The 24,948-nt window shown below is 38.2% G+C and overlaps 1 protein-coding gene across 2 annotated transcripts in view; it reads right to left on the reverse strand.

Moving 5' to 3' along the window:
* The window catches only part of Ncoa7 (nuclear receptor coactivator 7), a 153,058-nt gene that overhangs the window by 18,457 nt on the left and 109,653 nt on the right, over positions 1-24,948 (reverse strand). The gene's annotated exons all lie outside the window — the stretch shown is intronic.

The following is a 24,948-nucleotide window of genomic DNA, read 5'->3' on the forward strand; positions in this document are numbered from 1 at the left end:
AAAATACTGATCTGAAGCTTTAGCTGGGAAACCAGATAAACTATAGTCAAAGGGGCTTTATATAGACCAAAGTACTATTATTTAATAATTTTAACAAAGCATCTCTGATAACTAGAAAGTGTTGTGTATAACACTAGTTATTTATTTATTAATTTATTTTGGTGGGACTAGGGTTTAAACTCAGGACTTTGCACTTGCAAAGCAGACACTTTACTACTTAGAGCCATGCTTCCAGTCCATTTTTCTCTGGTTATTTTGGAGATGGGGCCTTGCAAACTATTTGCCCAGGCTGATCTCGAACTGTGATCCTCCAGATCTCAGTCTCTCCTGTAGCTAGGATTACAGGCATGAGTCACTGGTGCCCAGATAATAGTTATTATTTTAATATTAGAAAGAGACCTAATTTTATTGGCATAGGAAAGTACTTTGCCTCAAATTTCTCTGATTTCTTGTAAATTTAGGATATGAAGTTTCTGCAGTATCTCTCCAGGTTTCATCAAAAGAAAAATAGTCGCTGAGCAGAGAATGGGAGCACTCAGTTCTAGTGCCTGCAGTATCTCCCCTAGCAATGACCCACAAGCACTCTGATGCTAAGGTTCTTTACCCATAACCATTACAGCAGGGTAATGGCTAAGCTCTCACGATTTTTTTAAGTCTCTTGTAATTACAAAACAACAATTCAAATTTGAGGCTACTGTTTGGGACAATGTTCACTGCTTTTATTTTTAAAGAAGTTATAATTATATCAAAATAGTATAATAATACTAGTAGGAATAAAATGAAAACAGAAGTGCCACTCCCAACTCTGATATCTCATTGGATCAAATTGTTTTTAGGTTTCCACATTTCTATCTGTACTTGCCCATACATTTATATAGCTTATGCTGTTTTTATTACAATCAGACCAAGACATAACTGTGATATGTTTGACATTCTATAATAAATATTTACCATACTGCTAGTCTTTGTACTCATCTGTAGTGACTACCTTTCATGAAATTAATATACTATATTTCCATTGCAAGATATTTATCGTATAGATTTCTTTGATTGTATAAATAATGTTGCCATGGATATCTGCACAGTCTATTCTTTGTTTCATCCAAAAAAAGGGATTATGGGGCCAAAGGATATGATTTTATAGCTTGATATTAATCCGGCCAAACTAATTGTGAAATGATAATTAGTTTAGGTAGTTTCCTAACAACCTTTCTTATCCTTTAAAAAAAAAATGAGCTTACTATAAGTTTTATCCAATTCAGTTTGTATTTCTTTGAGGTTGAACATTTTGAATGTTTTCTTCCTGGTTAGAGTCATTCTTTTGTAAATTGACTATTTGTGATTTATGCTGTCAGTATTTCCCTTTTCAACTTGTGAGAGCCTTTATGTAATGTAAATACTAACTACTAGCAAGTATGTTTCTAAGCAGTTGGTTCCCTTTTTGTAGAAACTGTATCTTTCCCCTATAGTATGGAATTACCAGTTTTCATGTATCTCCTTCAAAACATGGAAAGTTGCCACCCAAGACAAGCTATGTATCAGAGTTATAATATACTAACATTTCTGTTAAAAATATGTATGCATATTGATATATGTTATAATTGAATAGGTAGTGATGGTTATGTTTTAAGTTGGCTGGACCTGACATCCCATTTTGGGCAAATACTAGCCTCAATGTTTCTGAGAAGGTACTTTTCTAAATGTGATTACTATTTAAATCATTAAGACTTTAGTAAAACAGATTACCCTTAGTAATGTGGGTGGGACTCATCCAATCAATTGAATGAAGAGGTCCCTCAAGGAGGAGGGCCTTCTGCCTTCAGACCTCCTTCAGACTTTGCTGGCTGGAGAACTCTTCCCGGGTTCTCCAGTCTACTGGCCTGTCCTGAAAATTTCAGTCTTGCTAGACCCGCATACTGGTCCTGTTTCTTTTGGAGAAATGCAATATGCTACACTGAAAGGCTATATAAGACACTGGTCAAAATGCTTACCTCTGGGGAATAGAATGGGGTGGGAGAACGATACACCCTTTGTTACATATGCCTTTATTTTATCTATTTAAGTATCTGTTCGTTTACTGTGGTACTTGGGGGTTGTACTCAGGGCCTTGCCCTTTCTAGGCAGGCACTTTACCACTGAGTCACTCCCCCCAACCCTTTTTGTTTAAGTTAGTTTTCAAAAAGGGTCTTGAATTCTTGCCTGGGTGGACTTGAACCACAAGCCTCTTATTTATGCTTCCCGAGTGGCTGAGATGAAAGAATGAACCACTGTGCCCAGGCTCTGTTACATATATCTTTAATTTTGGAATTAATTTAATTTGGTAGTACATTTAATGATTTGAATATCAAACATATTTTAAGGGGCATGTAGTGAGAAATTTTTCTATCTACCTCACAAATAAAGATCTTATTCATTTCTTATGTGTATTTGTAGTGTTATTTATGTAGGTATAAATATGTATGACTATCTTTTTTGTCTTTATTTTATTATTCTCTTATTTTTTTAGTAGCATATCCTAGATATCTTTTCATTATCAGTATATAGACAGCTTCTTTTTGTGCTTTCTTTTATAGCTACCAAGTACTTTATTGGTGGATTTGCAGTAGTTAACATAACTATTGTCTATCGTTGGGCACTTGGGTTGCTTCCAAGTATGCAGTAATAAATAACATTATGATGAGTCAACTCTGAACAAGCTTCATTTCGCACGTGCACTGGTAAAACTGTAGTGTTTTTTCCCAGAGCTGGGATTGCATTGTCAAGGAAACTAACTGAATCATAATTACACACCTATACAAGTAAATAATTTTATAATTCTGTATTTCCCCATAAAGGGATTTTTTTTTTGCTCCTTCTATCTCCCCAATGGAAATTAACAAGGACACATGAAATAAATCACTACTCCAGAAAGATGTAATAAATATACAATTCTCACCCTTTTAGTTTCTCAATACTTAAAAATTCAGCCCATCTCAAATGTATTTTGGAGCAGAGTTGAGAACTAAGTATACTTCACTCAAACTTTCAGAAAACAAGTTTTGTTTTTTTTTTAACTTTGATTTATGTGTTTATTTTTATGGAAGTTAAAAATTTTTTAGCTGATACATTAAAACATGAAAATTATACATGTTATTCATGTTATACACAAAACTGTACAATTATGTATGGACTATCATGCTAGGTTTTGATGCAGGTATACATTATGTGATATGTAAATCAGAGTTAACATATCTATCTCCTCAAACAATTAACGTCTTTACTAACAAAAGCAGTCATAGCTCTTTCTTCTAGCCTTTTGAAATATACAGTTCATAATTATTATCTCTAGTCATCCCACTGTGAGGAAACATTTATTACATGCGTATTCACATTAGCAAAAATTCAAACGTGAAAAACACAAATGGCTTCCTAATTGCTTGTTGCTAGCTTACTTTGGAAAGAGAAATGCCACCTCCTCCACATCACCTAACTCAAATCTGATATCTAGCCTACTACTATCAGCCAGACCTCCATTTTGTTGGGAGCTGGCCTGCTAGTCACAGCTAGGCCCTGATGTTTCACTATTGGAGATAAACAATGTCATAGAACACCAGTATCAGATGAGGCCACCTTATGACCGTGACGAATCAAGACAAAAACAAGACCACACTGAAATAAAAACACAAACAATGTCTAGCCACAAAACGAGCAAACATCCCCCACTGAAGTAAGTGTTAGGAATGATTGCTTCTTTGCCAATTACATCATTGGTCTCACTAGTCTTCCCTGCTTCTAGAAAGCCAAGTATATTACACCTATTCCCCAATAATATCCCATCTAGAGCAGAGCCTGTTTTCCTACATCCTTCCTACATCACTTAACTCAAACCTAACCTCTGTAACGCCTCAAAGCTGACCTCGACCTCTATAACTCTTTCCTTTCTTTCTTTCCTTCCCACCCTCTCTCCCCCCGTTCCTTCCCTCTCTCCTTTTTCCTTTCTCCTTCCCTCCTCTTTCTCTTACTTTTTTTTTTGAGATAGAGTCATGCACTGTAGCTAGGGCTGGGCCTGTAACTTACTATGTAGGCCAGGCTGGACTTGAACTAGTTATGTTCATGTATCACCCTCCTGAATGCTGGGATTTCAGGCATGCACCACTATGCCCAACTCATATGACTCTTTTCAAATACCCCTACCCTGGTATTGAAGATTAAACTAAGGGCCTCAGGCTTGCTAGCTCTACCCTAGCCATTAACATTCTCTTACAGAGTGGCCCCTGGTTCCCCACGATGGCATTTTCCTCCAGTGAATGGGTCAACACACAATTTCAGTGTGTTCCTGGTGATCTTTGGCTGGAAGGCACTGTTCCTTTGACAATACTTTCCGTATACTCATCAAGTGTCAGTGCCTCTGCCTTTGTGAAGTTTATTTTCTGGATTATTAGTGTTGGTAGTGATACTGGATATTGTTTAATTCAACAGAGTCTCCTTAAATTTAAGAAAACATGGGCTCAAAAAACATTCTTTTAAAAAGACAACAAGGGCTCTGAAGTCAACTATCAGTGTCATAGCCAGGGCCAGATCTTCTGGGGCAGCAACCAACATTCTTTCTGCCATAGTTCAAAGCCCTTTCCTTATATCACATTGATTTCTGAACCACTTACCCATCACTTCACGAGACATTTTCATTACTTTATGGGCCCATTTTTCATGACATACTGTTCATTTGTCCTCTAACATTTCACTCAATTAGTCATTATATAGGATGAACATTGAGTGAAGAAACAACTTTCTGAGAAATGCTGGGCAAGTACTGTCTTATACTCTCGTACAAGACTGAAAAACAATAAGGATGACTCAGACTTGGAGTTAAGATTTCATTCCTTCTTAAACATCAAAAGAAAATATAAACTGTGAAAAGTACAAGTTAATTCAGATTTTAGGGAAAGAACCTATCTTAGCTACTGCTAGTCACCTCCCTTCTGATATCAAAGATATGAAGTTGCTGAGGGAGACCATTTTAACTGTCCTATTTAATTCTACAGATGTAAGGTAAATAGGATTTACTATCCTAGGGTAAGAATATAATTGGACATTTCCTAGTTAAAGAAGTCAGTCTATTGGGAAGGTGAATGAGGGAGAAGGTTGGAGAGAGGAAAAGTTTGTATAAAGTCCAAATGACTTCCTGAGGAAGAATCTTTTCTTTTGATGTTGCATATTATGAGAGCTTTTCTGGTGCATTCTGGTAGTCCTAACTGCGTTAAGCCCATGGTAAAGGATAATACCTCTTTTTTCACCCATCATTCCTGAAGGAAAATTTTCCAAGGAGTTTGGGGGAGTCCTTCAGTCTTGCACGATTATTTTACAGGCTTGATAAGAGAAGCGTGTGCTGTTAATGCTGAAATTTAGATTAATCCCTGGCTACTTGGGCATGCTACAGAAAGAAATGGGAGTGTATACGTATATGTGTATCTTGGGAGATATAACAGGTGGAGGTGCAGTAGCATAGTCAATTTTGGCATAAAGCATTTTTGCTGCTAGTACCATTCTCCTTAGGAGACTGCCTGGGCAGCAGTCTGGGTTGACCAAGTAATGGGGCTTGTTTTAAGCCTATTCTTTGGGGACTGCAAAGTTTTCAGTGGTCAGTCAAAGCCCTGGGTTTGTTGGCATCCAGAGCAGCCTGTTCTGAAGATGCCAATGGAGGGTCAAGAGCTTTTTATACTGACTGAGCACTGGGATTTTTATACTTAACCACAGGAACATCTCTAGAGAAGGAGAAGGCATTCTCAAAGTGCTACACAGTCATAAAACTTTTATTATTAAATATAGAAGCAGGCTCATACTTTAACCAATGCTAATAAAATACAAGGCTACCTATGAAGAAAAGCTGTGATTTCTTGCCTCAAGGGTATTACACTGTACAATGACTCTGAGGCAAGAATTATTGAGCCTAATGAAAAATAAGGAAACAGAGGTTGTGAGAGATTAAACAATGTGCCCAAACCGCTCATCCCTAAAATGTCCCAGTCAGTTTATCCTCTCTTTTTAATAAGTGCTGACTTTCAAGGGAAAGAGCTACATTTTTGTACGTGTCCATAGCCAGAAGTCTTGGTCACAGCATTGATCGGTTATTTCCTTGGCTTTGTATACATTAGCAACATATCCTGGGTGGCCCTTAGGATATGTGCTTCCCAGTCCCCATTCCTGCTTGTGCAGCATTCTTTGGTAGGCTCACAGCACTACTCATCAGCCCTTGGGAGCAACCAGTCCACCCTGTGCTCCACACTGGGGAAGTGGTGGGGCAGAAACCATGAAGGGCCTCCCTCCCCTCTTAGGCGGTGGATACTCTCTCTGCAGCCATCAGAGTTGGCCTTTGTCTGGGAAGCCTAGGAGAATGAGATGGGAAACTTCAAAGCCACATTATACAATGGGGCACCCTGATGGGAATTACTCACATCTTTTCTCTCAAACATTCTGAGCACTGGTACACCATGATTTCCTTCAACACTAGCTTACCACATAATATTACCTTATTGTCTCATGCAGAAAGGGCCCTCATACTATGTTTCTGAGGGAAAGGTAGAAGGAATAAAGAATTGAAATGATCTGCTTCTACAAGAGAAAATCATAATTCATTTGGAATCAATTTTCTTAAGTTCAAAGGTCCCTAGATTGAATGAAAGGGATAAGTATCCCTCTTTTCAGCTCTACTTCTGCTCAGTTTTCTATCCTGTGTTTATGTTATTTATACTATTTAGTTAGGGAGGGGGAGGATATGACTGGATTACAGTTGCCTTAAATTTACTTAGCAAAATTCTTAGAAATATTTTTTTCTTAAGGAGTTTTCCTAGTTATTTTCCAGAACTCAACAAGTTCTGGAAACAGACTTCAAGAAAAAGTCCTCAGATTTGGAAATTCCCCTTCTTGTACCTTTGACTTCCATCTTGCCCACTCCTTCCTCTGATTATACCTTTTTTGCTCCTACCTTGCCCTTTCTTCCTCAGCCTTCCCCCAGTCATTCAGCCCCTCCTGGATTCACACACTTCCAGGCTAATACTTCCCCTTGCCCTCAACTTCACCCTCACTGGTGCCCCCTCTGTGCCTGCCCTTCTCAAGTTTCACACAGAAACAGATATGTCAGCTTTTTAACTCCTTTTTTGGGGTGATAAATGCTGTTCAGTTTGCTTATTCATGCTTAATAAACTCAATACAAATCAAAGGCCCCAACCCTGGCTAGTACAAAACCCCTCTGATGCATTCCCACATTCACCTGTAGCTACTTTCCTTTTCTATTCCACAAAGTAACTACTCTAGACCTCTTTCCACCCTCTCAAACGCTCAGCCCTCTCCTACCTACTCTCGCTCTCTGAAGGGAGGATTCTCTACTGCATTATTAGATGGTGTCCTCCTGCCATGAAGTGATCTATTTCTACAGAGGACCTAACTCCTCTTTTACCTGGCTTCAACCTACTCTCTGTCCTTTTGAATTTCTCCTTGGTGAATTTTGCCTATTATTTCAACTCCACTCTCCCATACTTTCCATCCTCCTGTTTCCACTTTGATCCATAAATTTGCCTGCTTTTTCCCATCGTTATTGCTTGCTTTTCCCCATCATTAAACAAATAAGCGTTTCTGGATTTTTGCTTTTTCCTAAAGTCCCTTCTCATTCTTCACTTTCCCATCAGAATGTAACATTTGGGTTTGCATACTTTCCAACTCTTTTCATTCTTGAATTCTTCTGTTCTGATTTTATTAACTTTTAGAATATGCCCTTTGGTAAATCAAACCTGGCTCAGATTACTTCTGGAAAGAGGCAGAGTTTTAAAAATCTTGTTTCTTCCCTCATCATTTTAGTGAAACTGATTTTCTCATTAAAAATCAACAGTATCTTAGACACCAATCTTGACTTTGTAAGGCCCATTGATGGCTTGTTTCATACACCTTTAGTGATTCACCTTGCGGTCTCCAATGAATCTGCTGACTTAGGACAATATTCAGAGTCTCTGGCAGAGCTATCATCATTACCAGTAAGTATAGCTATCTTAATGGCTACCTGTTCCTGAGCAGTGGGTGCTGTAATGCTGGGACATGCAAATCTTTAAGGAGGAAGAAATAGCAGAGAAGTGGAAGTGATTTTATAAAATGCAAATCTGACTACTTCACCAAACTGCATACAGTTCTCCTTCACCAAACTGCACACAATCCTGTGTCTTCTCACAGGTTTTACAATAAATTCACTCTGTGGGGCTGCATGACAGCTTTGTTTTGTGCCACTCTCCAAAATGCCCGCTTTGCTCCAGCCCATGCTCCAATATCTTGCTCCAGCAGCCATTCTGGCTCTGTCTTCACCTACTGCCTTTTATTCCTCCCCGATAAGAGTGATGACAAAGGTAAGACTGGTAGAGATACATCTAAGGCTGGGTTCTGAAAAGGCTTCCTAGGACCATGGTTGAACCAGATGTTGAGAGAGGCACAAGAGTTGATTACAGGAGTTATGGGAAATGGCATTCTACTGGAAGGAATATTTAGCATATGTATAAACTTATTTATTCTCATTGTAATCCGATGAGGTAGCCATATTCTTATTATTCCCACCTAATGGATGAAGAGATGGATGGTTACACAGACTAGTTGGCCCTAGGTCACACAGCACATTAGGGGCAGATCTAGGATCAACATCAGGACAAGTCAGTCTTTAGCAATATTATTTGCCAGTTCCTTTGTGGTGAGTCTGACTGTCCTTGTTGTACTAGTTCACAATAGCCTGTCACTGACAAAGCTGCAGAGTTGAAGGATAGAAATTTCTACCTGATGGAAAATCTAAGAGTTGATGCTTGGAACAAAACCCTATTTTAGCACTCATACCTCAAGGTTATGGACCTTAGGTAATTTTGGATTCCTCTAGCTCAGTTTTTTTTTTTTTAAGATGGGGTTTTACTATGTGGCCTAGACTGGTTTCAAACTCCCAGATTCAAGTGATTCTCCTGCTTCAGCCTCCAAGATAGCTGGGAGTATAGGCATACACCACTGCTTGGCTCTACCACTTTTTATAAATTATTATATATATCTCACACATATATATAGAAAGAAAAAAAAAGCATATGCTTCTAAATCGAAGACCCAAGTTTGACCCAAGTTCCCAAACTGGTTTCAGTGATTACCAGATGGATACTTTGGGGAGGTTCTTTAATCTCTTTGAGCTTCCAAAATGAAAGTAAGAAATCCTAGTTTCTCTACTGCTGTAGAGGCAGTTGAGGCATTACTGTCCTACCAACAGCCACTTGAAAGAAATATACCGCAAAATATAACCCATAAGCTACTCACTTAACTTAAAAATTACAAGCGGAGAGCCTGGGGTGTTAAGTCAGTGGCAGAGTGAGTGGTTAGAATGCAAGAAGCCCAGACTTCAATCCCCAGCACCATACACACAAAAATTATAAGAAGGAACCACTAAACAATTTAACAGCTATTACATTAAAAATATACTTCCAAGTATATTATGGTACAGAGGATGGGAAATACTGAAAGAGACTATATAGGGTAGGGAAGAAGAAAAGAAGGAAAGAATGTGGCTTAGAAAGCACTAAAAGTGTATGTGCTTGTAATCTAGCTGGTCACTTACACTGTCGATTATAAATTGTTCAAATGCACTTCAATCTAAGCCACCAGAGGCTCAAAAAGTCACCTTTTAAAATCTAGTCTCAATAGTCTGACCAGTCCCTCTGTGCAAAGGTAACTTTCTTTGCCCTATAAGGTCCTCTCCAGTTTTAATATTCTACAACTTCAATATTGTGTCCATTTTTAAAGGTCTCAGTTAGTCTTACTATGCTGTAAATAAAGTTTACAACACACTAGGTAAATGCATTTCTTTGTATCTAATGTATAACAATGTGACTATAGTTAACAATATTAAATTGTATAGAACAGTCTTTTCTTATCTAAAACCCCCAGTGGATGACTGAAACTAGATAGTACCAAACCCTATATATACTTCATTTTTCCTTATACTATGATAACGTTTAATTTATATTAGGCCCAATGATAGATTAACAACAACAAAGTAATTAACCAACATATTACAATAAAAATCATGTAAATGTACTCCCATTTCAAAATATCTTCTTGTGCTACACTCACCCTTATTCTTGTGACATGAGATGATGCAATGCCTCCACCACGAGATGAAGTGATGCCCTTATAGGCAACTATAAGGGTTACTTGAACACAAGCACTGAAAGACACTTTAACAGTATATACACTGGACAAAGGAATGATTCAGGTCCCAGGCAGGATGTAGCAGCATGGTACCAGATTTCATCTACTACTCAGAACTGCATATAATTTAAACTTTATGAATTGTTTATTTCTGGAGTTTTCCATTTAATATTTTAGAACCACAGTTGGGAAGCAACAAACCTTGGAAAGTGAAACCACAAATAAAGGAGGACTATTGTAGTTCAAATTTGCTAATAAGTGTTCTCACCCCACATACAAAAAGAAAGACAGAAAGAAAGGCAGACAGAGAGAAAGAAAATGGCTACTATGTGAGGTGATAGATGTGTCAATTAACTTGACTACAATATGTATTTCACAATGTACATATATGTGAAACCATCGTGTTGCATACCTGAAAGATATACAATTTTAAATTGTCAACTCTACCTGAATAAAACTGGAAAAAAAAATACACTTCTTTGTTCCATTTACCAAAAATAGTGACAAAGCTGTTTCAGAATCACTACTCAAAACAACAGTCACAGTTATAAAAAGGATCACTCAAAAACAAGTAAAAACTACAATTTTATATTAATATCAAAGATGAAGGCCTTAAGTTGGAATGCCATCATCTGGACTCAGCAGCAGATGTGTTCTTTTTGATGACTTAAAAAAAATAAACACTAGCCAATACTTAAAAATTGGGGAGCTCTGAAACACATAATCCACATTTCAGTTTCTTTTGAAAAAAGATGGGAAGATAAAGCAACAACAGGTCCATATTTCTATACAGCTGCCAAGGTTGGCAGAAGCTGTTCCTAGAGCAGGGCTCTGGATTTGAACTGGCCCCATGTCTCCCTTGACCCTATTTCTCAGCCTGGCCCCTGCAGGCATTTAGGTTTGCAATAGAGAAATACCTCGTTTTCTGAAAGACCCCCTAGAGGATGTCTGAAACCTGAATAGTACTAAAACCTGTATATGCCTTGTTTGTTTCCTATATACACATGTATGATAAAGCTTAATTTCTAAATTAGGCACAGTGAGAGATTAGAAATAATAATGAAATAGAACAATTATAACAATATAACATCCTTCTCCTCCCCGCCTCTTTTTCTCTTCCCTAAATGCACATTGTACTATAGAATATTTTCAGACCATGGTTGAGCACAATTAACTGAAATGATGGAAGGTGAAACTGCAGATCAAGGGGACTACTGCAATTCCTTTCTGCATACTTACTTCCAAACACTGTATGCAGCCCCACTGGCCAAGACTAATTAGCTTATGGAGAAAATGAGTCTCAATCTATTCTCCAAAGTGCCGGTCCTCGCTTGTTCTGCCACCAGAAAAAACACAGTCACCACAACGAAGAGCTCGCTTACAGCAAAGGGAATGAATTACCCTGAGCATGTTTCTGACTGCACAGTCAGTCATTAACTCATGAAATTTCCCAAACACTGAAGTTACTGGAAGATGGCAGCTTAATAGGCGTTTCTGGAAGGTAAAGAATTTCTAGAACATTACAATGCCTAGGAGAGGAATGAAGAGCAAGCAATACCACTTCCAAACCTTTCAAGTATTTTTTTTAAAGTGACAGTATTTAAATAAATAATGAATAGTCATATAACATTTATGCAGTATTTTCCTTAACTTGGAAAAGGAAGAGAAAAAGACATTCACCTTCAGGATGTTTTTGGAAATCTTCTGGGGTTTCTTGCTTTACCAGCAACATCCTTGCCTTAAATCATCACAAAAAGATTACAGTATGGGTTTGGAGTACAGCACAGTGGTAGAGAGCATTGGCCCTCGGTTCAATCCCCAGTGCCAAAAAAAATTAACCTAATGATGTGTGATACTCAAAAATTTTAAAACGCATCTGGTTTGGCTGAGTAAGACCTAAGTTGTTCCAGAAAGTACAGAACATTAAAAAATGTCCAACACTATGGTCTTCTCACCATGGACTATCATTAAAGATCTCAATTTATCCTTGAACTCATTAAAAGCAAGGTGACTTTTAATCAGAAAATTCCACGTTAACTGTGATTAAAGATTTCATGCTAGAAAAACGGGACAGCTTGTAATCAGTCTTTTGTTCTCTAAGAAAAGTGCTGTTAAGGGCTTTTGCTCAGTCTTTCTAAGAGTCCTTAAAAATTGGACATCTTCCTATTATAAAATGAGTTTAACAGGAGAATAAGTTTTCTTTTTTATGATTTTGTGTCTTATAAAAGTAATGCATGCTCACTAAATGTATGCAGATACAATATTTAATGAGTGAGAAAGATTCTTTTAAGTAAAAGCAGTTTATATAATAGTGTTTGGTCTGTATTATGTTATTACATTATTAAAGCACAAAAAAAAAGGCTGAAAGGCAACACAAATAAAATAAATTGGAGTTAGCAATGTGGAGCAAAATTATGAAATTTTTATTTTCCTTTTTTGCATTTCCTAATTATCACAGGAGTCTACATATTTTTATAGACTCATTTGGTATCAAAGGAATAACTAGTAGATTTTTATCTGTTAGAGTATAAGCTCATTTATTCATACATCCATTCAGCTAATACTGAGGAATACTTATTATGTATTAGACCCTATGCTGTTTTTTGGATGCAGTGTCATAAGACATTGATGAAGCATCAAGTCCAATAGGAAAAAGCCCAGGTAATTATATCTGCAAAAGAATGTAGTAAGTGCTTTGGTGGAGGAGGGAAGAAAGTGAAGGGCATCTAAACTAGACAAGAAAAGTGTGTAGGGGAGATGTTTGAATTAATACATGCACTGAGGTGAAGTGGGTATGAGGGAGGAAAGCAGACATTCTACAAAGGCTCTCTGAGAACTCAAATTTACATTTCTTAAAGTTGAAACATGCTCAGTTGTCCACAGAAAGGCCATAATGAAAACAAGAGATCAAAGAGCTGTTTAGTGGGTAGAATAGGCTAGCTATGGGGACTAAACCATGTGGAAAGGTGACTTAGAAGCAGGATTGTGCCTGCATCTGGCTTCAGCATGGCTGGTGGTACAATTTACTATGATAGAAAATAACAAGAGTCATGACTTGTGGGGATTGTGGCAGAGATAAAGGTGGAAATACATAGCCTAGTTTGGAGCCTGGTTATCCTTAAGTTTGTTTGATCCAAAGATAATCCAAAATTGAAAACTATTAGGCATACATATATTTGGGGTACAGAAGAATATTCTAGACTGAAGACAGATGGAGATGATTGGTATGTAAGAGAGAATCTGATTACTGATAAAGGAGATTGTCTATGTAGGGAGAAAGGGTGTTAAAACAACAGCATGTAAAGAGGAAGCAGAGGATAGAGAAGACTGGAAGGGATGGTGAAGGAAATAAAGTATCAAAGAAATGGCGAGATAGTCAATGGTGTTAAATGTTATGGAAAATTAAATAAGTACAAAACAGTGTTCTTTTGTTTATAAAAGATTCTAGGGTCACAATCCAAGTCCAAAGGAGCAGAATTTTCAGGGAATGACTAGTATGTTAAAAGAGTCCTAGATTTAAAAAAGAATTATTATTACAAAGGTTAGTTTGGCATCAATTAAACTAACCCACAAATTCTTGGATAACTGCATATCATATTTGTGAAACAGAATGCCTTCCTTCACAAGGCTTTATTCCCCAAATTACTGAATTTAGAAACAAAAATTGATTGATCCTGTATGAGAAATGAGTGCCAGTCTCCTGATTCCTTACCTTAGTGTCTAACTGTTACTCACCTATCAAGGTAGATTGGGAAATGACTGTGGTGGTTTGGGGTGGGGGGACAGTGTAGAGTGTGCTTTGAGGACCAAAGAATGTGTACAAGTGAATAAAGAGACAACAACATGAGTTCAAGAATATAGGGTTTAATAGTACTTGAATTCCTAGCAAGAGCAATTAGGCAAGAAGAAGGAATAAAAGGAATACAAATAGGTAAAGAAACTGTCAAAATATCCCTATTTGCAGACAACATGATCTTATACCTTAAAGACCCAAAAAACTCTACTCAGAAGCTTCTAGACATCATCAATAGCTACAGCAAGGTAGCAGGATAGAAAATCAACATAGAAAAATCATTAGCATTTCTATACACTAACAATGAACAAACTGAAAAAGAATATATGAAAATAATTCCATTTACAATAGCCTCAAAAAAAATCAAATACCTAGATGTACACCGAATAAAAGATGTGAATGATCTCTACAAGGAAAACTATAAACTTCTGAAGAAAGAGATTGAGGAAGACTATAGAAAGTAGAGAGATCTCACATGCTCATAGACTGGTAGAATCAACATAGTAAAAATGTCAATAGTCCCAAAACTAATCTATATGTTTAATGCAATTCCCATCAAAATTCCAATGACATTCATCAAAGAGATTGGAAAATCTACTGCTAAATTTATATGGAAACACAAGAGACCACGAATAGCCAAAACAATACTCAGTCAAAAGAACAATGCTGGAGGTATCACGATACCTGACTTCAAACTATATTACAAAGCAATAACAATAAAAACAGCATGGTACTGGCACAAAAACAGATATGAAGACCAGTGGAACAGAATAGAGGACCCAGATATGAAGCCACACAACTATAACCAACTTGTCTTTGACAAAGGCACTAAAAATATACAATGGAGAAATAGCAGCCTCTTCAACAAAAACTGCTGGGAAAACTGGTTAGCAGTCTGCAAAACACTGAAATTAGATCCATGTATATCACCCTATACCAAGATTAACTCAAAATGGATCAAGGATCTTAATATCACACCACAAACTCTAAAGTTGATACAGGAAAGAGTAGGAAATACTCTGGAGTTAGTAGATATAGGTAAGAACTTTCTCAATGGAACCCCAGCAGCACAGCAAATAAGAGATAGCATAGATAAATGGGACTTCATAAACTAAAAAGCTTCTGCTCATCAAAAGAAATGGTCTCTAAACTGAAGAGAACACCCACAGAGTGGGAGAAAATATTTGCCAGCTACACATCATACAAAGGACTGATAACCAGAATATACAGGGAACTTAAAAAACTAAATTCTCCCAAAACTAATCAACCAATAAACGGGCAAGTGAACTAAACAGAACTTTCTTAAAAGAAGAAATTCAAATGGCCAAAAAACACTTGAAAGAATGCTCACCATCTCTAGCAATAAAGGAAATGCAAATTAAAACCACACTAAGATTCCACCTCACCCCTGTTAGAATAGCCATCATCAGCAACACCACCAACAACAGGTGTTGGCGAGGATGCGGGGAAAAAGGAACCCTCTTACACTGTTGGTGGGAATGTAGACTAGTACAACCACTCTGGAAAAAAATTTGGAGGCTACTTAAAAAGCTGGACATTGATCTACCATTTGATCCAGCAATACCACTCTTGGGGATATACCCAAAAGACTGTTACTCCAGAGGCACCTGCACATCCATGTTTATTGCGGCACTATTCACAATAGCCAAGTTATGGAAACAGTCAAGATGCCCCAGCACTGACGAATGGATTAAAAAAATGTGGTATCTATACACAATGGAATTTTATGCAGCCATGAAGAAGAACGAAATGTTATCATTTGCTGGTAAATGGATGGAATTGGAGAACACCATTCTGAGTGAGGTTAGCCTGGCTCAAAAAACCAAAAATCGTATGTTCTCCCTCATATGTGGACATTAGATCAAGGGCAAACACAACAAGGGGATTAGACTTTGAGCACATGATAAAAGCGAGAGCACACAAGGGAGGAGTGAGGATAGGTAAGACAACTAAAAAATTAGCTAGCATTTGTTGCCCTCAATGCAGAGAAACTAAAGCAGATACATAAAAGCAACTGAGGCCAACAGGCAAAGGGGACCAGGAGCTAGAGAAAAGGTTAGATCAAAAAGAATTAACCTAGAAGGTAACACCCATACACAGGAAATCAATGTGAGTCAACTCCCTGTATAGCTATCCTTATCTCAACTAGCTAAAACCCTTGGTCCTTCCTATTATTGCTTATACTCTCTCTACAACAAAATTAGAGATAAGGGCAAAATAGTGTCTGCCAGGTATTGAGGGGGTGGGGGAGAGAGGGAGGGGGCGGAGTGGGTGGTAATGGAGGGGGTGGGGGCAGGGGGGAGAAATGACGCAAGCATTGTATGCACATATGAATAATAAAACAATAAAAATTTAATAAAAAAACAATATAGGGTTTAAAACTGGTGCCAGACTAGAAAGGTCTTAGATTTGTTTGGCCAGGTTCATAAAGTGACCAGTGATAATAAAGCTACATATTCAAGCAGATCAAGAAGAAGTAGGATAGGAAGGCCAGTCTGCAAAGGGATTTTAAAAATAAACAAAGCGTGGGTGAAATCCATGGGAGGAAGGAGGGAGATAAGACAGGGTAGGTGAAGAGGTTAGAAGTATATTACAAGTATATTATGAAGATAGCATAATAAAACACACCAAACCCTGAAAAGGAGATAAAAAAGAGGAGACTAAGGAAATATTCTTTAAAAAGGTAATTAAACCTTAGTTCTGAAGGCTGAAGACATTGTTGTGGCAAGGTAGTAGGATCAAAATACCTTCTTGGAGGTTACTGTAACCATAAGGTATAAAGAAAGGAATCAAAGAATAGGAAATTGTATTTTAGGTACAAGGTGCTATGTTCACCATGAAACTAACATAAAATAAGTTATGTGGATGCTAGCTTTGCAGGATGGAATTTTATTTGGTTTTGGCATAAAAATACATTCTAATAATGAAGTAATGCAAGTAGAATTCCAAGATGGTGGCTAGAGGTAGGAAGCAGAAAGCGACCCTCCTATAGTGAAATCTTGGAGAGACGCTGGAGACACACTTTGCAGGCATAATCACCGAGAAAAGGCATAACTTTGACCCCTCCACATCTCCAGCCGGTGCAGAGAATCTCCACTTCATGTTAAATGGAGAAACGAGGAGGGCCCCCGGGGCCGCCAGTGGCCGGCGCCCATACGGCTTGGGAAGACGCGGACCAGGTGAGCTTCACGGTACCGCAGTAGCCCCACAGACAAGCCTGGGCCAGAGCAGCATAGCCCCCTGGACAGACTGACCGCCACCCAGGAAAAAAAAAGAAACTGAGTAATAAGCAATAAGAACAGTTAAGACACGCTGGAAAGAGGATGGGGCGCCCTGAGCGCTGAAGATTGGGGGAAGGGAATCCTTCCCGGGACTGTAAATAAACAAGCCGGGCAGCGAGAGAGCCTCTGGCGGGAGAGGGGCGCGCGCCCAGCAACCAGGAGCGGGGAAGCTTGTGAGAGGACGGAAAACCCACTTCCCACGTGAACTGTAAACAAACATGGCGGCCGGCAGGAGCAGCAGCACCGCCCAGTAAGCAGGAGCAGGAAAGCTTCTGAAAGTGGTAGTGGGAGGAAAACTGCATAGAGGGGGGAAGACCCACCTCCCACATGAACTGTAAATAAACACGCAGGCCTGACAACGTGGGGGCAGTGTCACCTTTCCCAGTGCTTGGAAAGGGGAAAGCCGGTAGCAGAGGCTCCCGCACAGGAGAACTCTGAGCAAACAAAGCCTGTGGGACCAGGTGAGTGCTAAACTCACCCCAGAGATCTGCATAAATAACGCAGCCAGCTACAGGCTGAGAGCAGCAGGCAGGCAAGCCACAGTTGCAGATACCACCCTCAGAACTGTCTCCAGACGCTTTTTTTTCTTTTTCTCCCTACCTTTGATGAGAGAACAACCGAATTACACCTGCAAGCCAAAAAACTTACTGAAACTGTATTGCATTTGAACTGGGGACACTTGGTGGGGCTTTTGTGTGTGTGTGTGTGTGTGTGAGTGTGTAGTTTTGTTCTACTTTATGCATCCCCTTTGATGAGACAACTACAGAACAACATCTGAGGCACCAACTGAAGGACTGGAGATTGAGACGGACACCCAAATTATTAAAACTGAAACTGCATTGCATATAAACTTGGAAGTTTTTTGGTGTTTTTTTTTTTTTAATTTTCTATTTTCCATTTTATTTTAATTCATTTTTATATATAGATATTACTTTCATTTACTTATTTTTTATTTTTTTATCTTTGATTTTCAATCCTCTCTCTGTCTCTCTATTGTCTGTTCAGCTTACTATCGATTAGTACACTAACACTCCCTGTTTATACCTTTGAAACTCTCTTGTCTGACACCTTGTTCTGCTTTCTCCCTCTTGTCTGTATATTTGTTTTCCCCTTTTCTTTAACTTCTTGCTTTCCATCTCAACTCACTCTCCCATTCTAAATATTACCATTGTTATTACTACAAGCTAGAAAATCCTTAATTACACACAGTACAGGGACAGTAACAACACCAAGGACAATGACGGGAAGACAGAAAAAACAGGGAAACCAGTTTCCCCACAGCAAAAAATTAGTACAGGAACCAGAGGGGAATGAAGAGAACAGAAACTCAGATCCAGACTCCAACAAAATGAAGATAAACTATGCCAAAGGACCCAATGAAGCCCACAAGAATAATTTAAAAGAAGACATACTACAAGTACTCAATGAGAATTTTATAGAGATGATACTGGATAGGGTCAACCAAAATGTACAGGAGACACTCAAGAAATTCCAAGACAATAAAAATAGAGAATTTGAAAAAGCAAAAGAATAAAGGAAACCATAGAAGCATTGTATAAACACCAAAGTGAAAGAGAGAACACAATGAATAAATGGATAAATGAACTCAGGACAAAAATAGACAACAATAAAGAAGAAAACTGCCAGGATATGGAAAACCTCAGAAAAAAGAACGAAACAGAACTGCAAAACAAAACGGAAGGCCAATCCCGCAGAATAGAACAAACAGAAGACAGAATCTCAGAACTTGAAGATGAAATGATAATTAAAGGAAAAACCAAAGAACTATTAATTAAACAACTCAAGACCTGTGAAAAGAAAATGCAAGAACTCACTGACTCCATCAAAAGACCAAACTTGAGAATCATGGGCATCGAAGAAGGAGAAGAGGTGCAAGCGAAGGGAATGCGTAATATATTCAACAAAATAATAATGGAAAATTTCCCAAATCTAGAGAAAGATATTCCCATACAAATGCAAGAGGCCTCCAGGACACCAAACAGACCAGATCAAAATAGAACTACTCCACGACATATCATCATTAAAACAACAAGTTCAGAAACTACGGAAAGAATATTGAAGGCTGTAAGAGAGAAAAAACAGGTAACACACAAAGGTAAACCCATCAAAATCACCGCAGACTTCTCAACAGAAACATTAAAAGCAAGAAGAGCGTGGGGCGAGATCTTCCGGGCACTGAATGAAAATAACTTCAACCCCAGGATACTCTACCCAGCAAAGCTATCATTCAAAATAGATGGAGCAATAAAAGTCTTCCATGATAAGCAGAAACTAAAACAATATGTGACCACAAAGCCACCATTACAAAAGATTCTGCAAGGGATCCTGCACACAGAAAGTGACACCCAACTTAACCATGAAAAGGCAGGCAGCACCAAACCACAGGATAAGAAAAAGCAAGACAGTAGAGAGTAACATCAAGTTAGGTACACACAATCAAACCTTCAAACAACTAAGATAACTAAATGGCAGGAATCACCACATACCTATCAGTACTAACGCTTAATGTTAATGGACTTAATTCACCCATCAAAAGACACCGTTTGACAAAATGGATTAAAAAAGAAGATCCAACAATTTGTTGCTTACAGGAGACTCATCTCACCGACAGAAATAAGCATATGCTTAGGATGAAAGGCTGGAAGAAGATTTACCAAGCCAATGGCCCCCGAAAACAAGCAGGAGTAGCAATACTTATCTCTGACAAAGTAGACTCCAAACCTACATTGATCAAACGAGATAAAGAAGGACATTCCATACTAATAAAAGGGGAAATAGACCAAAAGGAAATAATAATCATCAATCTGTACGCACCCAATGTCAACGCACCCAATTTCATCAAACATACCCTGAAAGACCTAAAAGCATATATAAACGCCAACACAGTGGTTGTGGGAGACTTTAACACTCCATTATCATCAATAGATAGGTCATCCAAACAAAAACTCAATACAGAAATCCAAGATCTAAAATATGCAATAGATCAAGTGGACCTAGTAGATGTCTACAGAACATTTCATCCAACCTCTACACAATATACATTCTCCTCAGCAGCCCATGGAACCTTCTCCAAAATAGATCATATCCTAGGGCACAAAGCAAGCCTCAGCAAATATAAGAAAATAGAAATAATACCGTGCATACTATCTGACCACAATGCAGTAAAAGTAGAACTCAACAACAAAAGTAAAGACAAAAAACATGCAAACAGCTGGAAACTAAATAACTCATTACTTAATGAAGAATGGATCATCGATGCAATAAAAGAGGAAATTAAAAAGTTCCTGGAAGTCAATGAAAATGAAAACACAACCTACCGGAACCTATGGGACACAGCTAAGGCAGTCTTGAGAGGAAAGTTTATAGCCATGAGTGCATATATTAAAAAGATTGAAAGATCCCAAATCAATGACCTAATGATACATCTCAAACTCCTAGAAAAACAAGAACAAGCAAATCCCAAAACAAATAGAAGGAGAGAAATAATAAAAATAAGAGCTGAAATCAACGAAATAGAAACCAAAAAAACCATACAAAGAATTAATGAAACAAAAAGTTGGTTCTTTGAAAAAATAAACAAGATCGATAGGCCCCTGGCAAACCTGACTAAAATGAGGAGAGAAAAAACCCAAATTAGTAGAATTAGGAATGCAAAAGGGGAGATAACAACAAACACCATGCAAGTCCAGGAAATCATCAGAGACTACTTTGAGAACCTATATTCAAATAAATTTGAAAATCTAAAAGAAATGGACAGATTTCTAGATACATATGATCATCCAAAACTGAACCAAGAGGAAATTAATCACCTGAATAGACCTATAACACAAAATGAAATTGAAGCAGCAATCAAGAGTCTCCCCAAAAAGAAAAGTCCAGGACCTGATGGATTCTCTGCTGAATTCTATCAGACCTTTAAAGAAGAACTGATACCAACCCTCCTTAAACTGTTCCACGAAATAGAAAGGGAAGGAAAACTGCCAAACACATTTTATGAAGCCAGTATTACACTTATCCCAAAACCAGGCAAAGACACCTCCAAAAAGGAGAACTATAGGCCAATCTCCTTAATGAACATTGATGCAAAAATCCTCAACAAAATAATGGCAAATCGAATTCAGCAACACATCAAAAAGATTATTCACCACGACCAGGTAGGCTTCATCCCAGGGATGCAGGGGTGGTTCAACATACGAAAATCAATAAACGTAATAAACCACATTAACAGAAGCAAAGACAAAAACCACTTGATCATCTCAATAGATGCAGAAAAAGCCTTTGATAAGATCCAACATCATTTCATGATAAAAGCTCTAAGAAAACTAGGAATAGAAGGAAAGTTCCTCAACATTATAAAAGCTATATATGACAAACCTACAGCCAGCATTAGACTTAACGGAGAAAAATTAAAACCATTCCCTCTAAAATCAGGAACCAGACAAGGATGCCCACTATCTCCACTCCTATTCAACATAGTACTGGAATTCCTAGCCAGAGCAATTAGGCAAGAAGAAGGAATAAAAGGAATACAAATAGGTAAAGAAACTGTCAAAATATCCCTATTTGCAGACGACATGATCCTATACCTTAAAGACCCAAAAAACTCTACTCAGAAGCTTCTAGACATCATCAATAGCTATAGTAAGGTAGCAGGATATAAAATCAACATAGAAAAATCATTAGCATTTCTATACACTAACAATGAGCAAACGGAAAAAGAATGTATGAAAACAATTCCATTTACAATAGCCTCAAACAAAATCAAATACCTAGGTGTAAACCTAACAAAAGATGTGAAAGACCTCTACAAGGAAAACTATACATTTCTGAAGAAAGAGATTGAGGAAGACTATAGAAAGTGGAGAGATCTCCCATGCTCATGGATTGGTAGAATCAACATAGTAAAAATGTTGATACTCCCCAAAGTAATCTACATGTTTAATGCAATTCCCATCAAAATTCCAATGACATTCATTAAAGAGATTGAAAAATCTACTGTGAAATTTATATGGAAACACAAGAGGCCACGAATAGCCAAGGCAATACTCAGTCAAAAGAACAATGCAGGAGGTATCACAATACCTGACTTCAAACTATATTACAAAGCAATAACAATAAAAACAGCATGGTACTGGCACAAAAACAGACATGAAGACCAGTGGAACAGAATAGAGGATCCAGATATGAAGCCACACAACTATGAGCAACTTATCTTTGACAAAGGAGCTAAAAATATACGATGGAGAAATAGCAGCCTCTTCAACAAAAACTGCTGGGAAAACTGGTTAGCAGTCTGCAAAAAACTGAAACTAGATCCATGTATATCACCCTATACCAAGATTAACTCAAAATGGATCAAGGATCTTAATATCAGACCCCAAACTCTTAAGTTGATACAAGAAAGAATAGGAAATACTCTGGAGTTAGTAGGTATAGGTAAGAACTTTCTCAATGAAACCCCAGCAGCACAGCAACTAAGAGATAGCATAGATAAATAGGACCTCATAAAACTAAAAAGCTTCTGTTCATCAAAAGAAATGGTCTCTAAACTGAAGAGAACACCCACAGAGTGGGAGAAAATATTTGCCAATTATACATCAGACAAAGGACTGATAACCAGAATATACAGGGAACTTAAAAAACTAAATTCTCCCAAAACTAATGAACCAATAAAGAAATGGGCATGTGAACTAAACAGAACTTTCTCAAAAGAAGAAATTCAAATGGCCAGAAAAACACATGAAAAAATGCTCACCATCTCTAGCAATAAAGGAAATGCAAATTAAAACCACACTAAGATTCCACCTCACCCCTGTTAGAATAGCCATCATCAGCAACACCACCAACAACAGGTGTTGGCGAGGATGCGGGGAAAAAGGAACCCTCTTACACTGTTGGTGGGAATGTAGACTAGTACAACCACTCTGGAAAAAAATTTGGAGGCTACTTAAAAAGCTGGACATCGATCTACCATTTGATCCAGCAATACCACTCTTGGGGATATACCCAAAAGACTGTTACTCCAGAGGCACCTGCACATCCATGTTTATTGCGGCACTATTCACAATAGCCAAGTTATGGAAACATCCAAGATGCCCCAGCACTGACGAAAGGATTAAAAAAATGTGGTATCTATACACAATGGAATTTTATGCAGCCATGAAGAAGAACGAAATGTTATCATTTGCTGGTAAATGGATGGAATTGGAGAACACCATTCTGAGTGAGGTTAGCCTGGCTCAAAAAACCAAAAATCGTATGTTCTCCCTCATATGTGGACATTAGATCAAGGGCAAACACAACAAGGGGATTGGACTTTGAGCACATGATAAAAGCGAGAGCACACAAGGGAGGGATGAGGATAGGTAAGACACCTAAAAAACTAGCTAGCATTTGTTGCCCTTAACGTAGAGAAACTAAAGCAGATACCTTAAAGCAACTGAGGCCAATAGGAAAAGGGGAACAGGTACTAGAGAAAAGGTTAGATCAAAAAGAATTAACCTAGAAGGTAACACCCACGCACAGGAAATCAATGTGAGTCAATGCCCTGTATAGCTATCCTTATCTCAACCAGCAAAACCCCTTGTTCCTTCCTATTATTGCTTATACTCTCTCTACAAGAAAATTAGAGATAAGGGCAAAATACTTTCTGCTGGGTATTGGGGGGGAGGGGGAGGGGGCGGAGTGGGTGGTAAGGGAGGGGGTGGGGGCAGGGGGAAGAAATGACCCAAGCCTTGTATGCACATGTGAATAATAAAAGAAAAATGAAAAAAGAAATTAAGTAATGCTAGAACCAGCCTGCAGTGGCATTAAAATATCTAATGTCAGAACACAGAAAAATAGGAACTAAGAGAGGAAATTTTAATCAAGTCTTTATTTTCAAATCTAATTAGATCACCTTAATTCAATTACTGAGTACCCATGGAGTGCCATCCATAAAACAGCAACCCCTTCTTCTCCCCAAACTCACTGAAATACATCTGGCCAAATGAAGGGCACTTCAGCAGTCCCAGGGAGATGAATAAATCTGGAGGTGCTACAACTTTTTCATTCCCTTACTAATCAAGAAATGACTTGGAGTGTATGCTTCCCTAATCCTTTTTCAGTGATGTGGCAGTTTGGACAGTCCAATACAGTTTGGACTGCATTCTCTGGTGTAGGCTGAGAATGGTATTTGAAATGGAACAATTTGAATTTAAATGCTATACATGATATTTATTATTTTGAGCAACGCGTTAAAATTCCATGTGTCCCACTTTCCTCGTTGATAAAATTGGGAAAGAACACTGCATACCTCACAGAACTGTTGTGTGAACTAAAGGAAAGAACGCTGTGCCATAATGCTGTACCATTCAAACTACTATGCCTGGCACAGTGAAGGAGGGCATGTATTTACTACCCTGCCTGCCCTCCTAAACCTCTCCAGCTTAGGTCTGGGAAAGCTAACAGTTGAGCTGGTGAACTAATTTCTTTGATATTTCCCTTTGAGTTTCTAGGAGTAGACATTTACTGGGTATGGTGGTGTTCCTGTAATCCCAGCTACTTTGAAGGTGGAGGTAGGATGATCACAAGTTCAAGGAAAGCCTGGGCAAAGTTAGTGAGGCGCATCTCAAAAGCAAAATACAAACAGCAGGGCTGTGG

This window comes from Castor canadensis, chromosome 1, assembly GCF_047511655.1.
Source record: "Castor canadensis chromosome 1, mCasCan1.hap1v2, whole genome shotgun sequence".
Taxonomy (NCBI): Eukaryota; Metazoa; Chordata; class Mammalia; order Rodentia; family Castoridae; genus Castor; species Castor canadensis.